Raw genomic sequence first — 14,518 nt, 5'->3', positions numbered from 1 at the left:
ATGGCTCTTCTTTTTACAAATTTGACTCAGGTCTCTTGTGAACTGTATTTCACTCTATCCTATCCTCCCCATTTTTTTTTAATATTCTCTCTCTCCTTTTACCCTGTCCCTCCTCAAAAGTGTTTTGCTTCTGACTATTCCCTATCTCAATCTGTCCTCCCTTCTATCACCTCCTTCCTTCTCTTATACCCATCCACTCCTACTTTCCTGTTGGGAAAGATACATTTCTATACCCAATTGCATGTGTTTGTTATTCCTTCTCTGAGCCAATTCTGATGACAGTAAGGTTCACTAACTCCCTCTTACTTCCCCCCTTCCAATCCACTATAAAACTATTTCCTGCCTCTTTTACGTGAAATAATTTACTCCATTCTACTATTACCTTTCTTTTTCTTCCAGCACATTCTTTCTTACCCTTTAATTTTATTTTCTAAATATCATCCCTTCATATTCAACTTACACCTGTGCCCTCTGTCTATATACACTCCTTCTAACTACCTTAATAATGAGAAAGGTCTTAATGAGTTACAAGTATCATCTTCCCATGTAGGAATGTACACAGTTTAAACTTGTTAAGTCCCTTATGATTTCCTTTTCCTGTTTATCTTCCTATGCTTCTGAGTCTTGTATTTGAAAGTCAAATTTTCTTTTCAGCTCTGATCTTTTCATCAAGAATGCTTGAAAGTCCTCTGTCTCATTGAATATCCATTCCCCACACCCCCAAAGGATTATACTCAGTTTTTTCTGGGTATGTGATTCTTGGTTATAATCCTAGCTCCTTTGCCCCTTGGAATATCATATTCCAAGCCCTCTGATCCTTTAATGTGGAAGCTGCAAAATCTTGTATTATCCTGACCATGGCTCTACCCTACTAGAATTATTTCTTTCTGGCTGCTTTAAATATTTTCTCTTTGACCTGGGAACTTTGGAATTTGGCTACAATATTCCTGTCAGTTTTCATTTTGGAATCTCTTTCAGAAGTTAATTGGCAGATTCTTTCAATTTCTATTTTACTTTCTGGTTCTAGGACCTCAGGGCAGTTTTCCTTGATCATTTCTTTCTTTCTTTTAAAGCAATTGGGGTCAAGTAACTTGCTCAAGGTTACACGGCCAGGTGTTTCTGGGTGGGTGCTAAGTGTCTGAGCCCAGATTCGATCCCCAGGTCATTCCGACACTGGGGCCAGTACTCTTACTCGCTGTGCTACCTGGGCACCCCCTTGATCATTTCTTGAAAAATAACATGTAGGCTCTTTTTTTTATCATGACTTTCAGGTAGTCTAATAATTTTTAATGATCTCTCCTAGATCTATATTCCAGGTCAATATTTTCCACATTGATATTTCACATTGTATTCTATTTTTCATTCTTTTGGCTTAGTTTTATTATTTCTCATAAAGCTTCCATTTGCTTCATTCTAATTTTTAAGGAATTATTTTCTTCAATGAACTTTTGTTCCTCCTTTTCCATTTGGCCAGTTCTGTTTCTTAAGGCATTCTTCTCCTCATTGACTTTTTGGATCTCTTTTACCATTTGGCCTAGTCTTTTTTTTTTTTTAAGTGTTATTTTCTTCAGTATTTTTTGTGTTTCCTTTACCAAGTTTTTGAGTCTTTTCTCATGATTTTCTAGCATTAGTCGCATTTCTCTTCCCAATTTTTCCTCTATCTCTATTACTTGATTTTTCAAAAACCTTTTTAAGCTCTTCCATGGCCTGAGACCAATTCATACATTTCATGGGGGCTTTGAATGTAGGAACTTTGACTTTGTTGTCTTCTTCTGAGTGGATGTTTTTATTTTTCTTGTCATCATAGTAACTTTCTATAGTTGAATTTTTTTCCCCATTGTTTGCTCATTTTCCTAGTCTGTTACTTGAGTTTTAACTCTCCCTTAAAGTAGGGCTTTCCTTCCAGGGCAGAGGGTGCACTGGACGAAGCTTCAGGGGTTTTGTGCAGCTGTTTTCAGAGATATTTCTATCTACCTGGACATTTTCAGTTCTTCCAGGGTAGTATGATCTAAGGTGAGGTATTTACTGTTTTTCTGACTTGAGCTCTGATCTGTGAGTGACCACAAGCACTCATTTCTGTCTTGGAACTATGAGGAGGGTTCCCCCTCCGTTGCTTCTGCAAGTTCTGCTATGCTAGTGGTCTTCTTAGCCCTGGGACTGTCACCCAGGACTTCAACCCAGATCTGAATATGGGCAAAGACATAGAGTTCTGTAAAAAGATCACTGTAATCTCCTTTCGACCAGTTGTTTGACCCCCTTACCATCTGTGGGCTGAGAATTCTAGAAACAGTCACTGCTGCTGCTGCTGATTCAGTTACTCCCCAGGCCTGCTCCTGGTTTGATGTGGCCTGAAACGTGCTGGCATGGTCTGTGCTGGATTGCACTTCACTCTCACCCAGGTGACAGACCTTTCCTGTTGATCTTCTAAGTTGTCTTTGGCTGAGAATTTGTTTCACTACACCTTTTTTGTGGGTTCCTCTACTCTATAATTTGTTTAGAGTTATTTTTTTTAAATGTATTTGGAGGGGTTTGGGGGAAAGCTTACATGAGTCCTTGTCTTGGATCCACCTCTAAATTATCTTTAATTTGATGGCACAGAAAAAGGGATAGAGAATTGCCCTTGCAGTTAAGGAGGATCTGGTTTCATATGCCATCATAAGAAAGTTTTGATGAGGGTATGGGTGATATAGGATGTGGGATAGAATACAAGACTGGATCATTGAAACACCAAATCAGTGAAAATTAAAACTAAGGAGAAGGTATCTGAAGTCAGATTAGTAAGGAAAGGAGAAAAGAGAACATAAAAGGAAATTATTTAGAGTTAGATTTCTACTTGACAGAAATTGACTTCTTTTCATTAGGAATTTTCAGGAATCTGTTAATTATGGTGTAAAGGTAGCTGGATGAAGGGGCATCACATTTCTATCAAATATAGGAGAGGCCTAGAAAAAGGTAAGGAATATGGAAATGGATTAAGTCCTGCTTAGGAACACAAGCAACTGAATAGTCATGCAAACATGAGGTAGACTTAAGGACAGTAGAAAATATAGATCTCACTTTCATCAAATATTAATTGTCAAGCAGGAATCTCATAATTATCTGCCAAAAATACTCTATTTGTGTTCCTGCCATGTCACCATGTATGAAGAAAATAAAGGCTGAGCTCTTTATGAGAAGATAAGGTGAAGGTAATGGAGGAACAGCTCTCTATTCTCCGTGCTATCAAGGAGAATGAAAGATTTGAACAAATGTTTTTTTTGGGGGGGGGGGGGGTGAAGAATCTTAAGAGTCAGAGGAGCCTCTATTTATTTTATGTTGTTGATAGGTGAAAGAATATAATGCAGAGAAGAAAGGGAAGAAGGAATACTGGCCATATAGAGTTATATAATAACTTTGAGGTCTTGCTTTTTCCATTGAGGGTAATGGTGTATTCTGAGGAGAAAGTAACTTCTTGACTCTAAAGAATTGTAATGAAGACAATGGGAGGGAGGGTATATGATATCTGTCTAGTGAGACAGAGATAAATAAATATAGCTATTTAGCAATTCTCTTCTAAAATTTCATTGAGAATCGGTGCAAAAGGATTCAAGAGTAGGCTATGGCTACGGGAGAGCATTTCTCATTTAAGATAAACACAATGGGGTAGAGGGAACAGAGGAACAGCATTGTTTTATAGGAAGATGTGCATGAAGAAATTTAGGGATCAGAGGACAGAAGTAAGGCAGAAATATCTTGAGTGGGGAGAGAGAGACAGAGACAGAGAGACAGAGAATAAGAGAGACAGAGTCCCACAGAGGAGAGAGACAGACAGAAAGAGAGAGGTAAGAGACAGATTGGAAGAGACAGAAATAGACAGAAGACACACATAATGAGAAAGAAAAACAGAAATAAAGGGAAAAGTTATTCACACTGCCATGGGATTATACAATATTTCACCTTATAAATTTAGGAAACAATATAAGCTTTTTTTTTTTTGCAGTCTTTCTTTTTTTTTTAAATTTTATCAATTTGTTTGTTTACTTTTAGTTTACAAGATTCAATTCCATAATTCCTTGAGTTTCAAATTTTATTCCCCTCTTTCCCCTCTCCCCCCTCCCCCATGGCAGCATACAATCAAGTATAGGATCTACAAATACTTTGACATTAGGCATTAGGTTGTAAAGATAGATCGTGTCAGATGGAATGAAAAATGGTAAAGAGGAAATGAAACCAAACAAGAAAAATAAAAGATCAGGTGGTTTGCTTCAATCTGGATTCAAACTCAGTTCTGTCTAGTTCTTTCTCTGGATGTAGACATCTCGCTCCATCCTGAGTCTTTTGGGATTGGTGTATATCACTGCATTGCTGAGAAGAGTCCAGTCTTTCAAAGTTGGGCATCACACATACATTGTGTCTGTAATCGTGTACAAATTTCTCCTGGTTCTACTCTTCTCACTCAGCATCAGTTAGTATAAGCCTCTCCAGGTAAATATGAAGTCCATCTGCTCCTCGTTTCTTATTGCACAATAGTATTCCATTACATGCATATACCACAATTTGTTCAGCCATTCCCCAACTGAGGGGTACCCCCTCAATTTCAAATTCTTTCCTACCACAAAAAGAACTGCTATAAATATTTTTGTACATATGGGTCTTCCTCCCACTTCTATGATCTCTTTGGGATATAACCCTAGAAGTGGTATTGCTGGGTCAAAGGGTTTGAAATTATTTATAGTCCTTTGGGCATAATTCCAAATTGCTCTCCAGAAAGGTTGGATCAGTTCACAACTCCACCAGCAAAGCATTAGTGTTCCAATTTGCCCACATCCTCTCCAGCATTTATCATTTTCCTGTTTTGTCATCTTAGCCAATCTGACTGGTAAGATGTGGTACCTCAGAGTTGTTTTGATTTACATTTCTCTAATCAATAGTGATTTAGAGCATTTCTTCATATGCTTATAGATATCTTTAATTTCTTTCTCTGAAAACTGCCTGTTCATATCCTTTGACCATTTATCAATTGGGGAATGACTTGTATTCTTATAGATTTGATTCAATTCTTTGTATATTTTAGAAATGAGTCCTTTATCAGACACATAGGTTGTAAAAATTCTTTCCCAATTCCCCCCCCCCCGCCACTTAATCTTGGTTTCATTGGCTTTGTTTGTACAGAAGCTTTTCAATTTAATGTAATCAAAATTACCCATTTTGCATTTTAAAATGCTCTCTTAAGCTTGTTTGGTTATAAAGTCTTCCCCTCTCCACAAATCTGACAGGTAAACTATTCCTTGCTTTCTGAGATTGCTTACAGTATCAGCCTTTATACCTAGATCATGCACCCATTTAGATTTGATTTTGGTATATGGTGTTACATAATGATCTATTCCCAGTTTCTGCCATACTATATTCCAGTTTTCCCAGCAGTTTTTTATCAAATAGTGCATTCTTAACCCAAAAACTGGGGTCTTTGGGTTTATCAAACAATAGATTATTATAGTCATTGATTGCTGAGTCTTGTTGTGCCCAATCTATTCCATTGATCCACTACTCTATTCCTAAGCCAGTACCAAGTAGTTTTGATGACTGCTGCTTTATAATACAGATTAAAATCTAGTATAGCTAGTCCACCTTCCCTAGCATTTCTTTTCATTAATTCCCTTGATATTTTGGACCTTTTGTTCTTCCAAATGAATTTTGTTACAATTTTTTTCTAGCTCTATAAAGCAGTTTTTTGGTAAATTGATTGGTATGGCACTAAATATATAATTTAATTTGGGTAAAATTGTCATTTTTATTATATTATCTTGACCTAGCCATGAGCAATTGATATTTTTTCCAATTAGTTAAATCTGACATTATTTGTGTGAGAAGTGTTTTGTAGTTGTGATCATATAGGTCCTGGGTTTGTTTTGGCAGGTAGATTCCCAGATATTTTATAATGTCTACAGTAACTTTAAATGGGATTTCTATTTCTATCTCTTGCTGTTGAATTTCATTAAAAATATACAGGAATAGGAGCGGCCAGGTAGCACAGTGAGTAAGAGCACCGGTTCCAGTGTCAGGATGACCTGAGGATAGAATCTGGGTTCAGACACTTAGCACCCAAGCAGAAACACCTGGCCCATGTAACCTTGAGCAAGTTACTTAACCCCAATTGCTTAGGGGAGGCCAGGTGGCTCAGCAAGTAAGAGCACCGGCTCCAGTGTTGGGATGACCTGGGGATCAAATCAGGTGTTTTATGGGAGAGTTCATCCCATTCACATTCAAAGTAATGATGACTATCTGTCTCTTCCCCTCCATCCTATTCCCTCCCCTGCTTATGTTTTTGTTTCTTCCTTCTCCTTTCCCCTCCTTAAGGGTTTTCCTTTTGACCACCACCTCCCTCAGTGTCCCCTCCTGGTGATCCCCCCCTTCTTTACCTACCCTCTCCCCTTACTACTATTTCCCTCCCCTCTAATCCCCCTCTTTTAATCCCCCCTTACCCTCCTACTGCCTAGAGGACACAATAGATTTTTATACTTATCAGAATATGTTATTTCCCCTTTGACCCCAAACCAATGAGAGTAAATTTCATGCAGTGCTCCTATCCCTCCCTCCTTTCCTTCTATTTAATGAGTTTTTGTGTCTTTTCACATTAGAATCTTAAACTTAATTGATTATGTTGATCCCTCTTTGAACCAGAACCAGTGAGAATAATGTTAAAATGACATTCCTCTCCCTCTTTCCTTCCCCTCTACTACAGTGTGTTTTTATGCCTCTTCATATGGCATAATTTAACTTTTTCTGTCTCATCCTTTCCTTTTATCCCATTACAGTCTCTTTTACGCCCTTAATAAGGTTTTTTATCATCACATTAATTCATTTATACCATATCCTCTATCTATGTATAACCCTTTTAAAGGTGATGATAATCACATAGATTTCGATACTGACAGTTATCAGCTTGTCATAGAGGGATGTGAATATTTTGCTCTTATTGCATCCCAAGTTATGTGCATGTGTGCATGTGTGAATGTGTGAGTGTGTTTTCCTTGTTTACCTTTTTATGTCTTTCTTGAGTCTTGTAATTGGAGATCAAATTTTACATTGAGCTCTTGGCTTTTTCATCAGGAAGGCCTGGAAGTCCCTTATTTCATTAAATGACCATCTCCTTGCCTGAAAGATTATGCTCAGTTTTGGCAGGTGGTTAATCCTTGGTTGCAGTCCTAGGTCTTTTGCCCTATGAAATATCAAATTCCAATCCCTCTGTTCTTTTAACGTGGAAGCTGCTAGGTCCTGTGTGATCCTGACTGTAGTTCCACAATATTTGAATTGTTTCTTTTTGGCTGCTTTAAGTATTTTCTCATTAATCATGTAATTCTGGAAATTGGCTACTATATTTCTTGGAGTTTTCAATTTGGGATCTCTTTCAGGAAGAGTCTGGTGAATTCTTTCAATAACTATTTTATCTTCTGGACAGTTTTCTTTGACAGTCCCTTGGAGGATGTTGTCCAGGCTGCTTTTTTCATCATGGCTGTCTGCTAGACCAATAATTATTAAGTTATCTCTCCTGGATCTGTTCTCTAGGTCAGTTGTTTTTCCAGTGAGATATTTTACACTTTCTCCCAATTTTTCAATCTTCATGTTTTTTTTTTATTGACTCTTGGTGCATCACAGAGTCCTGAGCTTCAATTTGACTGATTCTAGTTTTTTACTGAATTATTCTCTTTGGTTTTTGAAGGTCCTTTTTTAGAGAGGTATTTTCTCCAATTAGTTCACTAATTTTATTTTTTAAAGATTTGTTTTCTTCAGTGAGACTTTTTTCCAATTTGGTCACTGTAGATTTAAATTTGTCTTCTACCTCCCTAATTTGGCCTTTAAAATCTTTCTCCAAGAATGCTTTTTGGGCTTGAGACAAGTTCATATTTCCTTCTGTGGTCTCAGGTGTGAATATAGAGTCCATGTTGTCTTCTGTATTTGGTTGTTCTTGATAGCTATAATAAGCTCTAATCGATTTTCTTGCCTTCCCCTTCTCCTTCTCAGCTTCCTTCTTTCCCATTGTAATTTCCTATTTCCTAATTTCTCAGGCTGGGAGCTAAGGGCCTGGTTGTTTACTTTGTATACTGTAGCCTCTGGGTGACTAGATTTAGGACAAGGCCAGGATTCTCAGTGTTCCCCCTGAGTTATGCTGAGGGTTACAGAGTAATCTGTGGAGGAGGGGTGGTCTGGACACTTCAGATTTCTGCCTCTATACCCCTGGGTTACCACTCAGGCAGGCTTTTGATGGTCAGGTGAGGTGGCCCTTGTTGGGACCCCTCCCCCTCTTCTCTTCAGACTCCTTGCTGCCTTAGTTACACCCCTTCTCAGTGACTCCAAAGCCTGAGGCTATTTCTACTATCTCAGAATTTCACTCTGGGTGGGACACTTATCTTTAGGTTTTCTAGGTCTGGGAGGGGGAATCAGAGCAGTCAGAGTTTACTTTGGCATCCTAGCCCCTAGAAAAACAGGCAGGCAATTTCTAAACTTCCAGGTTGGGGGCTGATAGCCCCAGGAGAAGCTGCTGTCTTTGCCAGGGGCCCCAAGCCCTCTCTTACCCAGCTCCAATGGATCCTCCTGTCCCATGATGAGATGCTGATGAGACACCTGTGAATTGCCCTTGGGGTGGGTCAATCTGCTGGCTGGGGCTCCTTCTCTCTCTGCTGTAGTCTGCTCTCTAGTCCAAGCTGCTGCAGCCCCCACGTGCTCTGCGCTCATCCTGCCCAGACCCATGTGGGTACTTTCCTGGGCTGGATTCTGCCACGCTCTGTCTCCCAGTGGATTCTGACACTCCAAAATCCATTCAGAATCACTTTTTAAAGTTTAGTGATGGAATTCACAGAGGAGCTTAGAAAAGTTACTGTTTCTGTTCCGCCATCTTGGCTCTGCCCTCAAAACAATATAAACTTGACATGGAGACATAATATAATAATGAAGGGGATCTGCAGTTATCTGGACACTAGTTTAATCTAGTGAGAATCACTGCCAAAAGTTGAGTTGAATTGATAGATTCTTGGCATGTCTTAATGACAATTTCCTCTCCAGGAAAAACCATGCATCCACAACACACTTTTAAGTTTAATCTGCATTATTAAAACTTTCTTAAGACTAGACAATAAAAAAGTCTCAATAAATCAAGCCTGGGTTTTAGTGTTTGCTGATTCCTGAAATGTAAATGCTCACACTGAAAACTAAACAATCAGCTCTAGGTTCTTCAGTGCAAGAATACATTTGCTAGGGGCAGCTAGGTGCTCCAGTTAATAGAGCACTAGCCCTAGAGTCAGGAAGACCTGAGTTGAAATCTGGCCTCAGATACTTGACACAATTACTAGCTGTGTGACCTTGGGCAAGTAACTTAACCCCAATTGCCTTGCCCCCTCAAAAGACAAAAGAATACATTTACTAGAGCACCCTGGTCTGTATGTCAGGGTGGATAGGATGATGATGATAAAGTGCAACAGGGGAGGGGTGGAGAAAGCAGGACTCTCTAGCTCTTCTTTGACTTTTGTTTTCCCTGCCAAGAAAATTTATCCTTCCACTGAGGAGGCTAGAGAAAAATGGAGTTGAAATCTAAGATAAATAGGTTGATGAAAAATGAACATCAAGCTACCTATGCTGAGTTCCATTCAATAAACCTAGATAGTTCACATCTCATGGCAGTGAAAGATATTCAGGATGTGATTACTCAATCGTTGTTGAGAATATCTGAAAATTCCTTGAGAAAAGTAGAAGAGAAATGTAGTGGTCCCAATTTTCTGAAAAGGCAAATGTGTCTAATCCTTAGACTATGTATATATGGAAGCCATTCAAAGACTGGCTTGGATTACTAACAATAATTTAGAACTTATGATTGAAAAGTTAATATGTGAGCACATAAAAAATTTAGATAATCACTAAAAACCAGCATAGCTTATCCTGAACAAATCACAAAAAGAAAGAGCCCATTTTCTTAGTTTAGTAGATCATGAGACTGCTGTAAATAAAGTTCATCTCAGTTTTGGCAAAAACATTTGCAAAAATCTCTAATGTTATCCTGTTGCACAAGATGGGAAGAAGTGATCCAACCAATGGAGAAGTAGCTATAGCATAGTAGACAAAAAGCTAACTCAAGAGTCAAGAAGACCTAAGTTCAGATCCCACCTCTGATACTTTCTGGGTGACCGTGGTAATCCACTTAACCTCTCTGAACCTCAGCTTCCCTACCTATAACATGAAGACAAAAAGGCCTATATTGCCTACTTCCCAGTGTTGTCATGGGAATTCAAATGAACTTGTAATGTGTTTTGCAAACCAGAAAGCATTATATAAATGTCAGATAATATTAGTAGTACCATAATTATATGAATTTTTAAATGGTTGAATTAATGGACCAAAATTACTAGATCTATGTCAAACTTGGTTGGGGTCACTAATTGGCCATCTGCTATTCAATATTTTTATCAATGACTTGGAAGAAGGAATAAGTTCAATGCTTATCTTATTTACACAAAGGGATAGCTAAAATGATAGAGCCCAGATCAAAAAATATCTTGATAGTATAGAATAATGGAATGAATCTAAAAAGATAAAATTTTAATCTGGGTAATTGTAAAGTTGTACACATGTGTTTAAAAAGTGAGTTGTACAAGTGTAAAAATGGTGGTGATCTGGCTAGATAGCATTTTGCTTTTAAAATATACTAGGGTTTTTATGAGTTGAAAGTGAAGTATGAATCAACAATGTGGGATGGCAACCCAAAAAAAGTGAATGAAAACTTTAGGTGCATTAATAGAGGCAAAGTGTTCAGAATGAAGATGGTGGTTAAGTCTCTCTGTCCCCTGCCATGATGAGATACACCTGTAGTATTGTAATCAATTCTGAGCATCATGTTTTAGTAAAGAAACTGACAAACTGGAGACAAGAAGAGGGTAATTAGGATGGTGGGGGGACAACAGGACAAAATGGAATGGGTTACTATTGGAGATAATAAGTTCCCCTTATTGGAAGTCACCAAATGGAGGCAAAGTGATGACTTATTGTTTATGTGTGTTTGTGGTGTAGCAGTGGGGATTATTTTTTGGATATAGGTGAGACCAGAGAGAGCTAAGGTTATTTCCATCTCCAAACTCTTTTGATTTGATGTCCTAGACTCAAATTGAGACTCTTGATTTATTTATTTCCACATGAAAACTGCTATGAGATAGAGATTTCACAATCTGCAACAACTTCAGGGTGGGTTGAGCCCAAAGAGCCTGGGGGGAGAGAGTAAATCATTATTTCATACTTTTCTCTAAAGAGCAGCCATGGGATAATCAGACCCCAAAGGTCCTGGAAGCGAATAAATATTCCAGATAGTACCCACAGGAAAACCATTTAGCTCTAAACATTAAGGATCTAGTACTCTGCTTCTCAATCACCTTTCTCCTCTGTTTCATGGATGGATCTTCAGCTGGCTTCTCCAAGCTAACTTCCAGTTATCTAAATGTTGAATCAATAGAATCAATACACAGCTGAGATTGACCTGAGTATCTAGGTAAGGGCTAAGGATAGTAAGAGGAGTCATGCTCAGTTACACATATATTCCTTCATACATCCTACAAGCATTTCTTATCATACCAGTTTAGGCTAGGGTCAGTGTGTGTAGCATCTGTCAGAAGGCAAAAATGAAATCAGTTACCTCTTGAGAAAGGGACATGCCTTCTGTTTAAAGGGTGAATTAGGACCGCAGGAACTTTTCCCTCTTGGAAAGGGAGGCTACAGGACTTGAAATACTGGAATGTTAGTTTTGGAATGGAGCATAGAACATAGAATCTTAGCACACAAAACTTCATTTTGAAGAGTCAAGAGAGAACAGAGAATATGCTTTTCAGAAAATCTCTTCTCTAACATATTTGCTCTTAAATAACCTCATGAGTTAAAGAAATGTTGTTCTATCCCACAGGTTACACAAGAACAACCCATTGTAATGGTAAGTGACTTGTCTCCATTTGCCCTTCCCATCTATTCCCTCCCATCCCACCCCTGAGGTTTACCAAGAACATGGAAGCAGAAAACCAGACCATTGTCTCTGAATTCCTCCTCCTGGGACTCTGAACAATCAGAACGACTAATTCTTTTTGGGTTATTCCTGGTCACGTACCTGGTCACTGTGATAGGAAATCTTCCCATCATCTTGGCAATTGGCTCAGTCTCACATCTGCACAATCCTATGTATTTCTTTGGGGCAAACCTGTCCTTTGCTGACATCTGTTTTATCTCCACCACTGTCCCCAAGATGCTGGCAAACATCTGGACCCAGAGTCAGACAATATCCTACAAAGGCTGTCTGACTCAGATACATTTCTTCATGACATTTGGGGCCCTTGATGATTTTCTTCTAGGAGTAATGGCATATGATCACTATGTAGCCATCTGCCAGCCCCTCCTCTCTGCCATGGTCATGAACTCTGGAATTTGTATTCTACTGTTAGCTGTGTGCTGGTTTCTCACCAACTCTGCTGACTTTTTACACACTTTCCTCATGGTTGGCTTGACTTTCTGTGCAGAGAATAGCATTCCCCACTTCTTTCATGACTTGACCCCTTTGCTCTCACTCTCCTGCTCAGAAACCAGCACTAACCAGCTGATATTGTTTATTGTGGGATCAATAGTCTTCACTGCTCCCCTAACTCTCATTGTTATCTCTTATGTCCACATCATCTCTGCCATTCTAAGAAGACCATCTACCTCTGGAAGGTGGAAAGCCTTTTCTACCTGTGGTTCACATCTCACTGTGGTTTCCCTATTCTATGGGGCAGCTATTGGGGTCTATCTGTGTCCACCATCCACACATTCTGCTGGGAAAGACAGAATTGCTGCTGTTCTATATACTGTGGTCACTCCTATGTTGAACCCTTTCATATATAGCCTAAGGAACCGGGACATGAAGGGGGCTTTGGGGAAACTTCTCCTTGATAGGAAAGCACTTTCTTATTAGAACAGCTTAGCATGAACAGATTATATAAGAAAGAACTCATTTTCTTTCTTGACAGCATCACTGAACCATATCTTCACATATATGAAGCAACATTCTTCCCACCTCTACTGGATTCCACCTGAGAACTTATAAAGGAATCTTGGTCTTGGTAACCCTCTTCTCTTAAATATCATGTAGTTGAGCTTGCTTTCATTAAAGGTTGTGTGAAGAGATAACTCTTCCTTTAGGATTTATGGAAATTGCATATGAGCAAGACACTATGTTCTAGTGTCACTATATCTGAGAAAGTGTGGGGTAGTAAGGAGTCCTGGAATTAGATTCCATAGACACGTCTTTGAATCTTACTTTTTCTTACTTAATAGGTTTGTAAACTTGTGTCTTTTCCCCCTCTCTGTGCCTCATTTTCCTCATCTTATAAAATAAATAAAATAAAATAAATTAGAAATTCTTGCATCATAGACCTCTTTAGCAATATGATTAAGCTTATGGATCCCTTCTCAGAATAATAATATTTAAGTGCATAAAATAAAATGCATACAATTACAAAAGAAATAAATTACATTGAAATACAGTAATCAAAATATTAAAAGGCAAATTCACAGACCCTATATTAAGAACCATTGGTATGGATTATTTCAAATGCCCAATTCTGTTTGTAACATGCTGTAATTCTATGAATTTATGTAATGTAACATGATATTTCACAAAGAAATTGTAATTTCACTAATATGGGAAGTTCTTAGTATGGGAACACTTTCCATCTATATCAATCAATAAACATTTATTAAATGACTATTATGTACCAGGAACTTTGCTAAACTCTGGAGATATAAAAGAATCAAGACAGTCTCTGCCCTTAGAGAACTTACAATCTAATAGGGAAGACAACATGCAAATATATCCAAAATAATCTATGTAGAGGATAAATAGTAAATCATTAACAGAGGAAAGACACTAGAATTAAAAGGAGTTAGGGAAAACTTCCAGTAAAAGATGGAATTGTGGTTGGGACTTAAAGAAAGTCAGGGGAGTCAGTAGACAGAGTTTGGGAGGAAGAGCATTCCAGAGATGGGAGACAACTAGAGAAAATAGGAACCAGAAATTGGGTCTCTGGAAGAGGAGCAGAAAAGTGCTATGAAACTATGTAAGTTCCAAATTGTTTTCCAGAATGCTTAGACAAATTCACAGCTTCACAAATAGTCCATTAGTATTTTCCCAAAGACCTTACAGAATTTGTCATTTTCCATTTTTGTCAATTTACCAATCTGAAATAGAACCTTCGAGTTCTGAAAGTGTTCACAGTGTCAGAGTTGCTACAATTTGTATTTTTCCAATTATTATTGATATGGAACTGTTCTTTATATGGCTTTTTTTTTTAAAGCAATTGGGGTTAAGTAATTTGCTCAAGGTTACACAGCCAGTTATTTTGCGTGGGTGTTAAGTATCTGAGGCTGGAACAGATCCCGTGTCTCCTGACTCCAGGGCCGGCACTCTTATTCACTGTGCCACCTGGCCACCCCCTTTATATGGCTTTTGAAAGCTTGATTTTTTAATTCCGAAGGACACCTT

The 14,518-nt window shown here is 38.4% G+C and overlaps 1 pseudogene; it reads left to right on the top strand.

The window, feature by feature from the left end:
* Positions 1-12,012: 12,012 nt before the first annotated feature.
* On the top strand, positions 12,013-12,949 carry LOC138150505 (olfactory receptor 1N2-like; annotated as a pseudogene).
* The last annotated feature ends 1,569 nt before the right edge of the window (positions 12,950-14,518 follow it).

This window comes from Petaurus breviceps, unplaced genomic scaffold (genome assembly GCF_028583685.1).
Source record: "Petaurus breviceps papuanus isolate PSGF00001 unplaced genomic scaffold, PetGlider_PUasm1.0 90879, whole genome shotgun sequence".
Taxonomy (NCBI): Eukaryota; Metazoa; Chordata; class Mammalia; order Diprotodontia; family Petauridae; genus Petaurus; species Petaurus breviceps.
Note: the sequence above shows the minus strand (reverse complement) of the source record. Positions and strands in the feature narration are given on the sequence as shown.